The sequence below is a fragment of the Mixophyes fleayi genome, chromosome 1, assembly GCF_038048845.1.
Source record: "Mixophyes fleayi isolate aMixFle1 chromosome 1, aMixFle1.hap1, whole genome shotgun sequence".
NCBI classification, from domain to species: Eukaryota; Metazoa; Chordata; class Amphibia; order Anura; family Limnodynastidae; genus Mixophyes; species Mixophyes fleayi.
Genome location: NC_134402.1, coordinates 254,732,128 through 254,747,255, shown reverse-complemented (window position 1 = coordinate 254,747,255; position 15,128 = coordinate 254,732,128). Strand labels below are relative to the sequence as shown.

The 15,128-nt window shown below is 41.3% G+C and overlaps 1 protein-coding gene across 3 annotated transcripts in view; it reads left to right on the top strand.

The window, feature by feature from the left end:
- The window catches only part of NFIB (nuclear factor I B), a 350,292-nt gene that overhangs the window by 139,478 nt on the left and 195,686 nt on the right, over nucleotides 1–15,128 (top strand). The window lies entirely within an intron of this gene.

The window sequence follows — 15,128 nt, the reverse complement described above, 5'->3', positions numbered from 1 at the left end:
ACATGCCAAGTACATGACTCCTAACAACAATAAAAGGGAGCTACGATTTCTTTTATATTAGACCTTCAGAAAGAGCATGCAGCTGCTGCTAACTTCTATACCACGGGAGAATTACAAATGCTGATGAACAAATCATAAAATAAATTTAACAATTGGACAACAGCAAAATCCAGTAAATTAGTTGTCAGTAGCATTAAATTGAAGGGACAGACATATCCTTTTTTTCCTTATGCTAAAAATCTGAACCATTTAACTGAAAGAAAATGCAGTTTGGTTGCTATATGGATGTTACCTAGAAATAGTGTTCTGTACCATAGAGGGTTAGTGCAGAGGAGGCACGCGACGATCAGAAGCTGCTGTAATCTATTTTAGCAATTAGAAATCAGGTATTTTCAACACAATTAACATTTAACACTGGGAGGGGGGTTCGGCAATGCATTTCTTCACTTATCACATACTCCAGCATGCAAATGAGTAATGGGAATCCCGTCTGCATAATGCACATGGCATCAGGTGGGGCGCATTTGCACTAATCCGTTGCTTGAGGGGACATTGTCCAACAAAACCACATGGCTGGATTTCAGAGTCGTACACCCCCCCCCCCCCCCCAACTTCCCCCTTCTGCTCAGTATGTCATATCACAATGGAGCATTAGCATTTCAAATCTCTTATACTTCTGTTACAACCTCGAGATGACCGCCAGAATACTAATCATGCACCTGTGCAGACTGCACCTGAAACCACAACCACCAGATTACAACACAACAACATTGTATCAAATACAAAGCTTCCAAAGAGCTTGACAACCAAGACATCACAAGCATTGTGTGAATGACCACATTGCTGCAGCTGGCAGTGGATTGTGGCAAAGCCAAGCTCACAGTGCAATTATGTTCCCAAGCTTTTAGTGTAGGACGACGCTAGAATGAAAAAATAGATGGCATGGTTTGTTAGGAATAAAGAGCAAAGTATATTGCAAAACAAATATATATTTATTTATGGTGCACATATTATGATGAACATTCCCAGCTTATACAAAATATTGTTTGAAATCATAAGAATATAAGGATATGGGTAACACAAATAGAAGATGGGATTGAAGAGTTTATGCTTTAAATGAAAGCTATGCATTGTAGCATACATATTAGGTACATACTTACTGAGTAAATGAAAATGGACCACAAAGCCTAAAGCTAGAAACATTCACAGTTTTTTTTATACACAAATGGTTTGGGAGCTCATCAGAAATTAAGTTATTTTAGATAAGAGTCCCCATTTAGATTTGGCCATAAGTGCATTTGTGGGGCGTAAAAATATAAATTTCCGTACATAACAAATTGCATCTATATTTATAGTTGAGTGTATCTTAGACTTGTGGCCCCATACACCTGGAGAGGCGGAATGGGGTGGCCAAGTGTCACTGGAGTACCGTAAGGATGTGTAAATGTATGTGTAGCACTAGGACACATTTCCAGATACGCTTTTTGGGAGATATGTCTTATCGCGGATACAGGAGGACTGGTGTAAAGATACATGCTAATGATGATGACATCAGCAGCACTATATAGCAGTTTTTGGTTGCATAATAGGTATTTTATGAAAAGCAGCAGACATCTATTCAGATTTCTTATTGGCCAGTTGGACCACAGGAAAGAACATTCCCATTTGACTTATAAAGTTGTATGTTTGAAGTAAAAATACTGCTGTATTATCAGTTGGACGTATCTTGCAATAAGTTACTTGCAATAAGCACTCACATTATACATGTAAACCCACAATTTTGTGGCCGTAGGTTTGTGCCTACATTTGTGCTTTAAAATTGTGTTCAACTCTAAGTATAGCCCAAGATGTTTATCCTGGGGAAACATTTTGTGCTTGGCAAACCAGACTTCCAGTTAGTAAGGCCGATAAAGGTAATTTGGTTGGCTACGACTGAAAACAGGACAAAATACACTATCTGTAGGCTCACACTGGGAAGTTCTTTGTGGAATAATAACGTTATATTAAACTGAGCAGTTATGCCAGCATACAGACTGAACACATCCTGCATGCAACATCAACATGAGAAGAAAATAGAAGATTCCATGTACATTACTGTAATTCACAGTGACACAACAACACATTTAGGAACAGCTCCACCTGCAGTCGCCCAGTATAATCACTCATGCAACATTAAGTCTCAATATGCTGTAGTATCTCAATCTCCTTTCTCAACAGATGAGGCTGAATCCACTAGACCAGCGGTTCCCAAAGTGTGCGCCGCGGCTCCCAGGGATGCCGCGGCGCTGTCACAGGGGTACCGCGGCCAGGGGACAAAAAAAAACCAAAAAACAACTTACTAATCCAGCGGCGCCCGGGACCCAGCATCCTCCTCCCTCCTCGCTTCTCACTGAATGTCGGGTGTGACGTCATCACGCAAACAGTGACGATGAAGAGGGACAGACAATGAATGGATGAAGAGGGGCAGACAGTGAGGATGAAGAGGGGCAGACAGTGTGTGGATGAAGAGGGGCAATGTGTGGATGAAGAGGGGCATACAGTGAGGATGAAGAGGGGCAGACAGTGTGTGGATGAAGAGGGGCAGTGTGTGGATGAAGAGGGGCATACAGTGAGGATGAAGAGGGGCAGACAGTGTGGATGAAGAGGGACAGACAGTGTGAGGATGAAGAGGGACAGACAGTGTAATGATGAAGAGGGGCAGACAGTGAGGATGAAGAGGGGCAGACAGTGAGGATGAAGAGGGGCAGACAGTGTGTGGATGAAGAGGGGCAGACAGTGTGTGGATGAAGAGGGGCAGACAGTGTGTGGATGAAGAGGGGCAGACAGTGTAATGATGAAGAGGGGCAGACAGTGAGGATGAAGAGGGGCAGACAGTGAGGATGAAGAGGGGCAGACAGTAAGGATGAAGAGGGACAGACAGTGTGTGGATGAAGAGGAGCAGACAGTGTAATGATGAAGAGGGGCGGACAGTGAGGATGAAGAGGGGCAGACAGTGAGGATGAAGAGGGGCAGACAGTAAGGATGAAGAGGGACAGACAGTGTTTGGATGAAGAGGGACAGACAGTGTGAGGATGAAGAGGGGCAGACAGTGAGGATGAAGAGAGGCAGATAGTGGGTGTGGATGAAGAGGGGCATACAGTGTGTGTGGATGAAGAGGGGCAGACAGTGTGTGTGGATGAAGGGGCACAGAGTGTGTGGATGAAGGGACACAGTGTAAATGTGAAGGGGCACAGTGTGATGATTTTTGGACATGTTGTTGTTTTATTTTGTTTGATCTTATTCCTCTGAATATTAGCTGTAAATTATTCTTTGACAGAAATATAATTGAAAAAAATATATAAAAATATTCTTTTCCCTTGGATTTATGTATATTACTTTTGCAAACAACTTACCAAGTATTTCTGTCCTGACCTAAATACTTATTACGTTATTTTGACTCAAATACTTAAAAAACGGGACTGCTCGGTAATTATTTTGGAGGGGTGCTTTGAAAAGATTATGGAGACTCTAAGGGTGCCGCAAACTGAAAAAGTTTAGGAACCACTGCTCTAGACCCATCTTTCTAGATAGCCTGTGATGTCTTTCTCCAGTTCAATGCACTAGTCTCTCTGCACTTTTTCTTCCCACGTTCCATTGCTCGTCTCCTGGAGCTTCCAGTCTGTCTAGGTGTAGACTGTACCCTTTCGCTCAGTGACCACTTCCACATCCACTTGTCAGCTTCCATTTTTAATAGTTGAGCTATTTCTACCCTGGATATGAGTCCACGTATATTGACTGCAGTAGCTTTATATGACAGGCGCACAGGTGCTTTACCATTGCTTTGTCTTGTTGAGTGCCTTACTTCATCTGCCGGTCAATTTTGTGTCCCTTCACATTTGGTATCTGGTTTCCAGCTGATTTCAATCTCTTCTTCAGTAGCTGCAATGCTTGTGTCTTTGAACTTAGTGCTCTCTTCTTTATCTGGATGTGCTGGGATCATCACTTAATTTCTCAGTTCCTCAACAAATATACTGTTGCTTGTAGTCACTTTTCCTGTTTTTGGATTTAATATCCTGTATACTTTTCAACATTCGCTGCATCCAGCAAGAATACCTTACACTGCCTGATTCTGCAGTTTACTGCATCTGTCTGCGGGAATGTAGACAAATGCTTTGCACCCAAAAACTCTAATATGTTTAATAATAAGTTTCCTGCCATGCCATAGTTCATACAGGGTTTTATTCACTGTTCTGGAGAATAGTCTGTTCTGTGAATAAGTGGTGGTCATTGCAACTTCGCCCCAATATTTTTTAGATAGTTCTGAATCTGTTAACATGTATTTGATCATTTTAGTCAGGGCTTTGGTCTTCCTTTCGTCTACCCCATTTTGTTCTACTGCTTAGGGTACTATCTTGTGGTGCTCTATGCTAAGTTGTTTTTGGAAGTGTTCTAATATGTATCCTGTGAATTCACCACCATTGTTGTTGCAAAATGCAAATGCAAGTCTTGTCATTGTAACATAATCCTGTAACTTGCCCAATACTTCATCTTTGCTTTGTATCAGGTAAGTGACCTTGGTATCTGAAGTAGTCATCAGTGAAAGTCACTATATATCTGCTACCTCCTGGTGTGCGCACTTTCATTGAGCCACACATCACTGTGTATTAGATCAAGTGGTCTCAGTGCTCTCACTTTGTTTTGGGATTGTTATTCTTGTGGCTTTTGCTTCTATACAGCGTTCACACCTCATGTCAGGTCTTTGTTAGGCCTCTCTTTAATGCTGTCTGGATGTCTGTGTCCCAGTCATCTGTGCAGGGGCGGACCCAGATTGCTAGGGGGGGGTGAATTAGAGCCCCGCCCCCTTTTTTGACAGCAGCACAATACATTCAAGAGCCTGTCGGCAGAGACCAGGCGAAGTATGCTGCCCTGCCGCTCAGATCGTGTTTAAAACACAATCAGAGGGGCCGGGCAGGATCTCTGCCGACAAGCACTCAAATGTATTGGGCGGCTGTCAAACAAAGAGGACGGGGGCACTCACCAGCACGCACCTGCCTGAATCCGCCAGTGTGTCTGTGCCACACATGAATACAGTCAATGTGTCTGCATGTGCTTAATATCATCTGTTGTGTTGCAGTGTCAAAACGATACAGGTGTCATTTGGCTGCAGTTAATACTTTATGTTTCTGAATAATGCACATATTATCTTGGAACATAATAGTAAGTCCTTTTGCCGCCACGCACCTTACAGACAATAGCCCGCATTACAATCTAGGAACATATGATACACTTTTTATTGGTATTGGTAAATTACTGCCGTTTGCATTACAGCATATGAGCAAATCGTGCCCTATACCTTCTGCAGTGATATTGGTTCCATCTGCAAGATAGATTACTTCTGTATGATTCATATCAAGTTTAGTGGAGACTCGGTCACTTGTTGCTCCTGACTCTATATACTAACTATGGGTCACATGAGTTCCACTCCATTTGTTTGTGCATATATCTGCAAGTGTCTTTTTACCTCTCTGCTTGGACCCTTTCAAAATTAGTTTCTGCAGTTCCGCTTTCCATATTGAGCAGTTTTTATTTAAATGTCCATTTTTTTACATCTAAAACATGCTCTTTTTTTCTTTATTATGCAATTGGGTATCTGTAACTTTAAGTGTTTTTTGTTTCCAGAGCATTTATCAGTGCACTGTATTTGTCAGGTAAACTGCTCAGGAGTATGGCTACTATGTGGCTGCATTTTATATCTTCTCCTATAGATCTTAGTTGTACTAAGGGCAGGATTAACCTCAAGGCTTTATGGGCTATAGCCCAGGGGCCTCGGGCAGCTGTGGGACCCCTAAGAAAGATCGCTGTCAGTGCAGGCATGGCGCGTCCCTCACTGCTTAGTGAGGAGGTCATGTGAGACTGTGATCTCACGTGACCTGACCATACTAAGCTGAGCTATACATTCATTTTTCTGAGCAGTAGCAACAAATGGACTGTATATTTATATTGTCTACCTAGAGTACTCACTATGTGTGAGTGCATGACTTAATCTCTGTAGCCTCTTTAAAGGTGCAAACATTACTTTTAGAGATGAGTGGCGATTAAGTTATAACTTTTGCTTGCTGATTAATAAATAAAAATCAGAGTTGTATTATCTCTATCTATTGATAAGGTTGTGATGTTGTGAACTAGTTTCTCCTACTTTGGTTTTCTACATATACATTTTTGTGATATATAAGTATCGCAACTGTTATTTGTCTAGAGCTCGCAAGAATACTGGCCATAGAAGCTACACTAATGTGAATGATTTGTGAGCATCTTGCAGTTATTACATCGTGTACGGCCATAAAAATGATTGTGATGCCCGATAATGTCCCTTTAATGATCAACAGGATCATTATTGGCCATAACCTTAAATGTAGTAATCTTCCAACCAGACTGACATGCCCTAATGCTGGTGTAAATTAATGTGCCAAGCGGAATGATCAGCCCACATTTGACTGACTGAGCATAACCTCACCTCAGACATGCCAATAGAAGTATGGTGTTACAAATCTCAATGGAAAAGGGTCAGATTTGGAATTGTGGAGGGAACATGCTTATTGTTAATTCCCTGATAATGTCATAAGTAGGGAAGTGGCCACACAATAGGTGATATCTCACAGATGTTACCAAATTAATGCAGGATGGCTGTGCCCATTGGTGACTTCCCTTGGACATCAACAACATGAGTGTTTTAAGAAGGGCTTGTAGTTGTAAATCTGCAATCACAAGCCAGGTACATTTAGTATGACTGACACTTTCCAGCATGAGAATGGGTTTTACTGACATTACAAAAATCTAACAATGGGTATGGCCATGAAAATATAAATGTCATTCAATTGTTAATATACAGTCGGGGGAGTAACTAGATATTTGTAGGCCCCATAGCAAATTTTTGCAAGAGCCCCTGTGGATTTCCCAATGGTAAAAAGCATATTTACACATGTGGTTTGACAGGGAACTGTCAACTGGCTCTCACTGCACCTATGTTAGTTACTCTGTTATATACAACTATAATTAATCCTGTTTCAGAAGATAAAAAAATCAAATAGTTGCACAGACAAGAACATGTGTTTGGCGATCATGTCTTATGCTAGTTTTGGAGAATGGTGCATTAGAGTATTGAATTAAAAATATAGAGTGGAGATGCATTTTTAGAGTGTTCCTTGCTACATTGAAGGATGAACACCAATCCCCACGCCAAAAAAGGACTTGAATTTTGCATCAGCTCTCATTCATTTTGCACCCCCCAGTTGCAACTTGCCATTCCAATGTCTCCCTTTCTGAAAACCTAGGCTCATTTTTAGTTTGCAAATTAATCTCCTGGGAGTGGAGGTGTCTCCTGAGACCTTCTTAATGTACATAGGGCGGTCTGTGTGGGCACAGCAGTGGACAAAGCAGGTTTCCACCGCACATTCAGCTCACTTCATAAATGAGCACTTTGTGACTATGTATAATGTGTATTACATTATCACCAAACACTAATTAGGTTCTTTTCCTTTTTCTGGATCTTTCATCGTTCTAAGTAACAGATTTCTTGGTAAAATATTTAAAGTTAAATATTATTTTTTTAAAGGTCATATTAAACTTGTCTGTTTTTTCTATACGAAAAATATTTGTTCCCTAAAATATATCACTACAAAACTTATGTTGGGAAAATGACTAAAACACCCTTTGGTTCAAGGCCTGATTTTTAGAGTAAATTACATTAACTACGTGTCTGGAAAGATGGGTATCAGATATACAGTAAGAGACACAATTAGCAACTTTCTTACACTACACTTTAATGAAAAGCAATGTTAATGAATACCCACATCTCAGAGTCTCAGTATGTTGTCCTATTAGCTATGTGGGAAGAAATCTTTTTCCACTTGTACATGTACAGATTTGGGCATGGGTGAGAAAGTATTACTAAATACTGATTTACATAACAATTACAAGTCAGACTTATAAAACAAGAGTCGACTAGACTTAACAACCTGTATAATTAGCGCCTAATTAGGCTAGATACAATACGTTGTAGTAAGTGCTGTTGAATGACAGTCATTTTAAAATAGTTAAATACCCTCTTGTTTTTCAGCCAGTTATTTTTCTGAACCACTTATTAAGTATTAATTCATAACTGTTTTAGACTTGTCGCTGCTGGCCGCGCACTGAAATCCACTTCAAAGATTTCTATTTTGCCTTTGTTAGCTAAAGGTTATAGCAATATGTTATAACACAAACAGCTGTACATACAAAAGAACGTCATTTTCATTTTTTAAATGTCACACCCATATATTACACTAGGATATTTGTTACATCAGACAGGTCCTAACCCCAATTAAGAAGGATAAGGGGGACACTTTATTCCCACGTCTTGTAATAGCCCATGAAGCATTCATTTTGCAGAGAAAAATACTTTCCGTTATATATGATGTGATAATGTTTATAGCACAATGTTTCTGATTATTTGGAGCCTATGACGTTAAAAGTGTTCACACAATTTAGATGAGAACTACACATTATATTTTTTGTGGTCTGCATTTATTTCAGCTTTCAATAAAAATATATAGATGTTAACAAAGCCTCTACATGAGCTCATTCTCTATGATCCATATATTGATCATAGCCAAGGTATAAATGCAAAGTTCAATATTTCAGTACATTCGCAGGCCCCAGTGTTCAGTTATTTTCTATCTGAAAGGAGGTTGGATTTATATAGTCTTTTTTAGATCTAAGAATTACTCATCAACATTCTTTCTTACTCATCAACTACTCTTAATCCCCACCACCCTCCAAAAAACATAGACCCAATAAAGTACAACTGAAGATATTGGAGATTATATTGTGATAATGGGGGAGTTATTATTGTACAAGCAGCGGATATACTGCCAGTAATCCCACTGATGGGACACTACAGCCTTACTCTTTTAGGGCCCTCATTGGCGTTTAAATGCTGACTTTGACTTGCGCTTTTACCATTTGTTCTTATACATTTGTGTTCATACATCTGTCACTGTGTTTTTGCTTTGAACACTGCTTGCTCCATTTCAATGCATTCAAAGCATGGCACCTTACTTGATACAGTCTGATCATGTCTATTGTACTTTATTGTGTCAATGACCCATTAATTCCAATGACCCATTTATTTAAATGGGGATATATATGCCCCAATACTGTGAACAGGTGATTGAAAGGAATTGGCCATTTACATGAATGGAGTTTGCACAGTATTACTAATTGTTTTTCCCCACATCAATAAAGGTTCAATTAGTCTTTATTGACCTATGATGAAAGCAGGGAATCCCAATGACTCTCCTTACCTCCAGGCAATTATATTAGGGCTAGAGCCAGAGTCCACCTATGAACTGAGTGGCTGGTGACACTCCTGGTCAATTCATTATTCTGTCATTCTATGGAGCACACAGATTGTGTTATCTCCTATGGTTTTATGTTTTATTTTCCATGGATTACAAAAAGGAGATTTTCCCTTGGATTACAAAAAGGAGATTTTCCCTTGGATTAGAATGATTAGATTCTCCTTTGGGTGACAATTAGAAGATTCCCTACTAAATTACAAAGGGTTTGTGGAGTTTCTATTTCAATGAATGTTGATTTAACAATTGTATGTGGAATTTGCATATTTTTACTATTGTAGTCTTAGGGAACCCTCATCATTATACTGGGAACACTGAGGTTATGAAGATGCCATGCCAAGGGTGTCAATATGACTCATTAACTCTGCCTACATTTTAGCGATGGGGCTACCAGTCTCCCATAAAGTCTCCAGTTCTGTGCAGGCCAAGGCCTATGACTGGTTTTAATGGGGTTTCTACTGTACATGTATCACACGCGAACACTCCATTGAAAATAACGGGCAACTGAATTGAATGGGAACACTACACACATAAATAAACACTGCCCAAACTCTGTTTTAGTGGGAACCAGCCCTGTCTAGCTCTGTACCCCTTGTGTTCTGGATGCATTCAAAAACACATGCGAAGGAATTACGTGTATGACAATGGACATATGCACAGATGCATAGCATTTATATGCAAATAAGGGCCCTTAGCCACCTTTTCCAGAACATGGCTGATAGTAGAAAATAAGAACATGAACTCATCTGTACAACAATTGTAAATAGAATGTTAAATATAGCTGATTCTGCCAAGTTATGGTAGCTGGTTGGGAGTGTTATTTGCAGCTGTTTTGTGCAAGTCAAGATGTACATTTAATGGTTCTTTAATGAACTGTGGGTGTAGAAATGCAAATTATTCCTTTATATGACCCTTGGGCTAACTATGCACATAGAAGCCACACGTTAATAACACAGATATAGTAGGATATATAGAGCCATATATTCAAATTACATACAGGTTCATACTTATTAGCTCTTACAAATGCAGAATATGGAACTATAGGGTCTATTTATTATTGGGAGAAGTAACCATCATTATGTATTGCTGCCTAACTCTGCCAGTGAAAGGAGGAACTGCTATGCGCATAGGCGACTAACATCGGCGAATGAGCATAGAGCTTTGACTGTCTAGGGATCCGATATTAGTGCTGTGGTGCATTGTGGTAGCTTTGCGTCTCCAATGATCTCCTGAATGCGAGTAGCCATCAATAACCACATGGCAATGTGTTTTCACTGGTGTTTATACATTACAGTAATCTGATAACCAGACTGCACTGAAAGATGTACAGATGGCAACTCTTAAGAGACAGTCATGCATGAGGTGTACAAGTGACAAGCTGTATATGTATGTTTGCCTTTAAACATTTTAGTAAAGGAATGTAATGCTATATGCTGTAATGCTATATGTCCAACTTCAAATAACTGTTTTCATGTACAGGAAATGAAATATTTTATGTGCAGTTAGCTGCTTTACATGCTAATTTTGAAAGCAATAAGATCCTGCTGACTTTTCACAAAAGTAACCATGAGAACTCCTTTCAGTAATGGGTGTATGTCTACTAGAACAGGTTGGAAACAATCCATGTGGACAGAACAGGTTAGATTGTAGGGTGCATTAAATGCTTTTGATGTACAATATTCCAAGGAAAGATTTGCCTTGTGATTAAACATATTGGGATTCATGTAGAGTGGTACAAATTCTCCTCCGAACATAAGCAAGAGAAGATACATGCGTTGAAAAGCGCATTTACATGTATATGTTCAGTTACCTGCGTCCAACTGTACATCTCTAGCATTTGCTCCAAGATTACGACGGGAGTAACAAGAAAGGGTATGTAGAGGTTAGAAATAAATATATAAATATAGAGTGTTTGCTTTTCAGACGCAAGTGTGCACTGCGACAGCTTGTGTCTTAGTACGAGGGAAAGGGTGGGACACGGAGTTAGGTAGGCGTGACCGTGAATAATTCAGATACTATGGGCGTCTACCTGCAAAAATGACCCTAGTCGGATCAAGGTGCAGGTGGAACACACGTCAAAAAAGACAGAAAAATTGTCTCAGGAATTAGGTGGTGTAAGTAGTTAGCTAGCTGCAGGAACTGGTTGCAGCTCGGTAGGGTATTAGGAGTGTGACGCAACTGGGGTTACATGCCACTCGTAATACTCTACCAAGCTGCGGCACACTCCCACTCTTTCATGTAAGTCTTAGACGCACATTGCGTCCGACTCTTAATGAAGCCCTTTCAGTCGTGTATTGCCGTGTGTTCCGCCCAGGGGCGGATCTAGAAAATTGTTTTACTCGGGGCGATTTAGGGCGGGGGGGGGGGGGATTTAGGCCCCAACCTCTTTCTGACATCTAAGGCTGCCGGCAGCTGCGCACAATGTGGAGGTCCGTTTGGCAGTGACAGTGTGCTACCCGGCTGCTCTGATTGTGTTTTAAACACAATCAGAGCAGCCGGGCAGCACACTGTCCCTGTCTGTCACTGCCGAGCGGACCTGCACATGGTGTGCAGCCGTCGGCAGCAAGCCCCTGCTGGGGTGGGGGGCGATCGTTCCAATTGCCCCCCCCCGCCCCCCCCGGATCCGCCACTGGTTCCGCCTGCGTCTTGATCCGACTAGGGTAGACACCCATAGTATCTGAATTATTCACAGTCACACCTACATAACTCTGTGTTCCATTCTTTCCCTTGTACTGACACGCAAGCTGTCGCAGTGTACACTGCATCTGAAAAGCAGACGGAACTGCAGGGAACTGTTGCTTACTGCGCATGTCCCATCAGTGGAAATGTGCAGGATGCGCCTGAAATGGACTGAGGCCTGAGGCCATCCCACTCCTACTCTTTCATGTAAGTCTGAGACGCACACTGCGTCCGACTCTAAATGAGGCCCTTAGTCATTAGTATAAGCATGATCATCCTTAAAGCCCTGGTAGCAAGCACAATTAAGTATCCTGGAAGAACCACATGGTAACGTGTTGTTTTCTCTCCCTTTTCATAAAATTGTAAGCATATTTATAACGTGCTGCTAGGCAATCGCCTTCTCCCAGGAGCAATGGTTGCCAACTCTCCCCTATGAATGGTCTGTTTATATAACCTTCAGCATTTTGGATTGGCTATAATAGTAATCTTTGGTGGCTATACAGACCCACCAATCTCTTCTATGCACACCTCAAAATCTCTGGTGGCAGTACAGGGCAGACCTCAGATATTTGGTGGTGGCAGCTACTCACCTTTCCCAACTTCCTGTTTTCTGCTTAAAGTGCTGTTAGCCAGTAATGACCACTAAGCTGATCCCAACATTGATTGGTGAACAGCGTCAGCCTTTACCAATCAGAATGCCGGGAGCTCCCAGCAGCCTGATTGGTGTATATACCTCTTGCAATTTACCAATTCACAGAAGTAGTCACAGGAGGGGAGGTACCAAGCAACTTATGCTGCTTTGTACTTCCTCTTTACTGGCCACTGAAACGAAAGTGAACCACTAGAGGTGCCAACAAGATGATCCTCCAGTAACTTTGTCCTTTGTTAGCCTTAGTTATGGGTGACAAAGGGTAGAGAGGACCCTGCTTGTGAGAGCTTAAAGTCTTCCAATGCTACATTTAAGCTGACAGAACACTATAGTATAACCAATTTGCCGTGTGGGCTCATCATATCTCATCAAACTCCAATCAAATATAATCAGATTTGACTGAATGAGGGGGAAACCTGGTTGAATGATAACCCCTCTGGCTGCAGGCCTGGGTCACCATTTCACCCAAAAATACAAGAGGGTGCAGTTGGGCATGTTGTACACTGTGCTCCTGTAGTTCAACACTGTGACTGCAAACCAGATCAGTGCAATTCTGTCACGCACCTGTTTGCCCAAATTGTTCACTAGAATAATTCTTCAAGGTTGTACCAAATAGCCATATGGAAACATATATGAGCAGCAACAAACAGTTAGTGCTAGGACATTACTTCCTGATCTACCAATCAGTAAATAAACAAGAAATCTTTAAGAGTTTGATGTGAAGATTGAAGAGTTGTCATCTTATGTTTGATGAAAAATTGTTAGGAAAGCAAAGTCCTCTGGGGCACATACTTTCCTGTCACGGCATGTTGTGTCCCACTGCATTCCTAACTGCTGATTTACCTGGAAGGATTCCTTGATTGGGTTTTGCAAAGCCCACTGGGAAAGATTGCAGGACACACTGACCTGAGCATCCCACATAGTGGTCCCTGTATTATAAAATGCAATGGTTTACGGTTGTTAAAAATGATATTTATAAACAAGTGTCTACAGCAACAATATAGCAAGATATTTACAAATAATTGGTGAAATACACACTAACAAAATGGCCTAGACAGATTTTAAATCTTTACGTTTTACAGTATAGGTGTATTTCCTTAATTTACAGAAAGAACATAAATAACATGCAATAAACTATAAAAATAGGATTTGAACTTGCATAGGACAAGCTGTTGGTTATAACAGGCTTAAAATCTCTTTATATGTGTATGTTCTTGAAGTAGTGAATCGGCAACACTGGATAGAGAACACAGGCACAGTGGTACTAATGAGCTCTCTTCATAGCACCCGGCCTCTCCCAGTAAATACTTAAAGCACTGGGCTGCACACTGAGAGCAACAGACACTGAAGTGCCAGACACATTCTGTAAGAAAACAGGATTGATTCAATTGGCATCATGTGCTGATTTCAGGGTCCTTTGACCTGTCTGGGTCTCTCAGCAGACTAGACTTTTTGCTGTAAGACTTCTCTCTTGTCTATTGGTTGTCTGCTCATAAATATGGAGAATGGCTTCCCTGCCACCCCCCTCCTTTTTTCTAGGCAGGCTACTTCACACTATCACTATGTCCGTGAAACCCCCACCCTCCTCCCCCTTTTCCTATTTTTCATAGCCACAAGGAGGAAGCCAAGAGCTGAGCTTCCCAAGTTTAGTGAATGAGAACGAAACAGGGGTACAGTAGGGGAAAGTTAAGCCAGAAGTGAATTGAACTGCAAGAGCAGCCATGGTGAATCTTGTTAAAAATCGCAAATATAAAAGTAACCAGGAGTTTTCCTATTTGTATGGTTTAACACAGGATCATGAACACTAGCAGAGGGTATTATGGAGACTAGGGGGAACTAGTCGTGATTCCATATATGGGACGTGTCCCAATAATTAGCAAATGAGTTCTATGCATATTTATGATTTCATGTAATGCTAGTTTTTAGTTGACACCAGTGTTGAACTGTAATTGCTGAAGAGAGAGAGTGAGAGAGAGAGAAAAGAGACAGAGGGAGAGAGAGAAGAGAGAGAGAGAGAGAGTGTGAGAGAGAGAAAGAGAGAGAGAGAGGGGGGGGGGAAGAGAAGAGAGGGAGGAAGAGAGAGAGAGAGTGAGAGAGAGAAGAGAGAGAGAAGAGAGAGGAGAGAAAAGAGAGAGAGGGAGAGAGAGAAGAGAGAGAGAGTGTGAGAGAGAGTGAGAGAGAGAGAGAGGGGGGGGGGAAGAGAAGAGAGGGAGGAAGAGAGAGAGAGAGAGAGAGAGAGTGAGAGAGGGAAGAGAAGAGAGAGAGAGGGAGGGAGAGAGATATGAAGAAAATGATTTGAAACGAGAGCAGGAATGTAATATTTACAGGAGGGGAGTGACTGCAGAAGGAGATTGAAAGTAGGGAGGATGGAGGGGGAGTCCTAGGAGAAGGTGGGAGGGCTGTGACAGCTGGAGTTTAGACGGGGG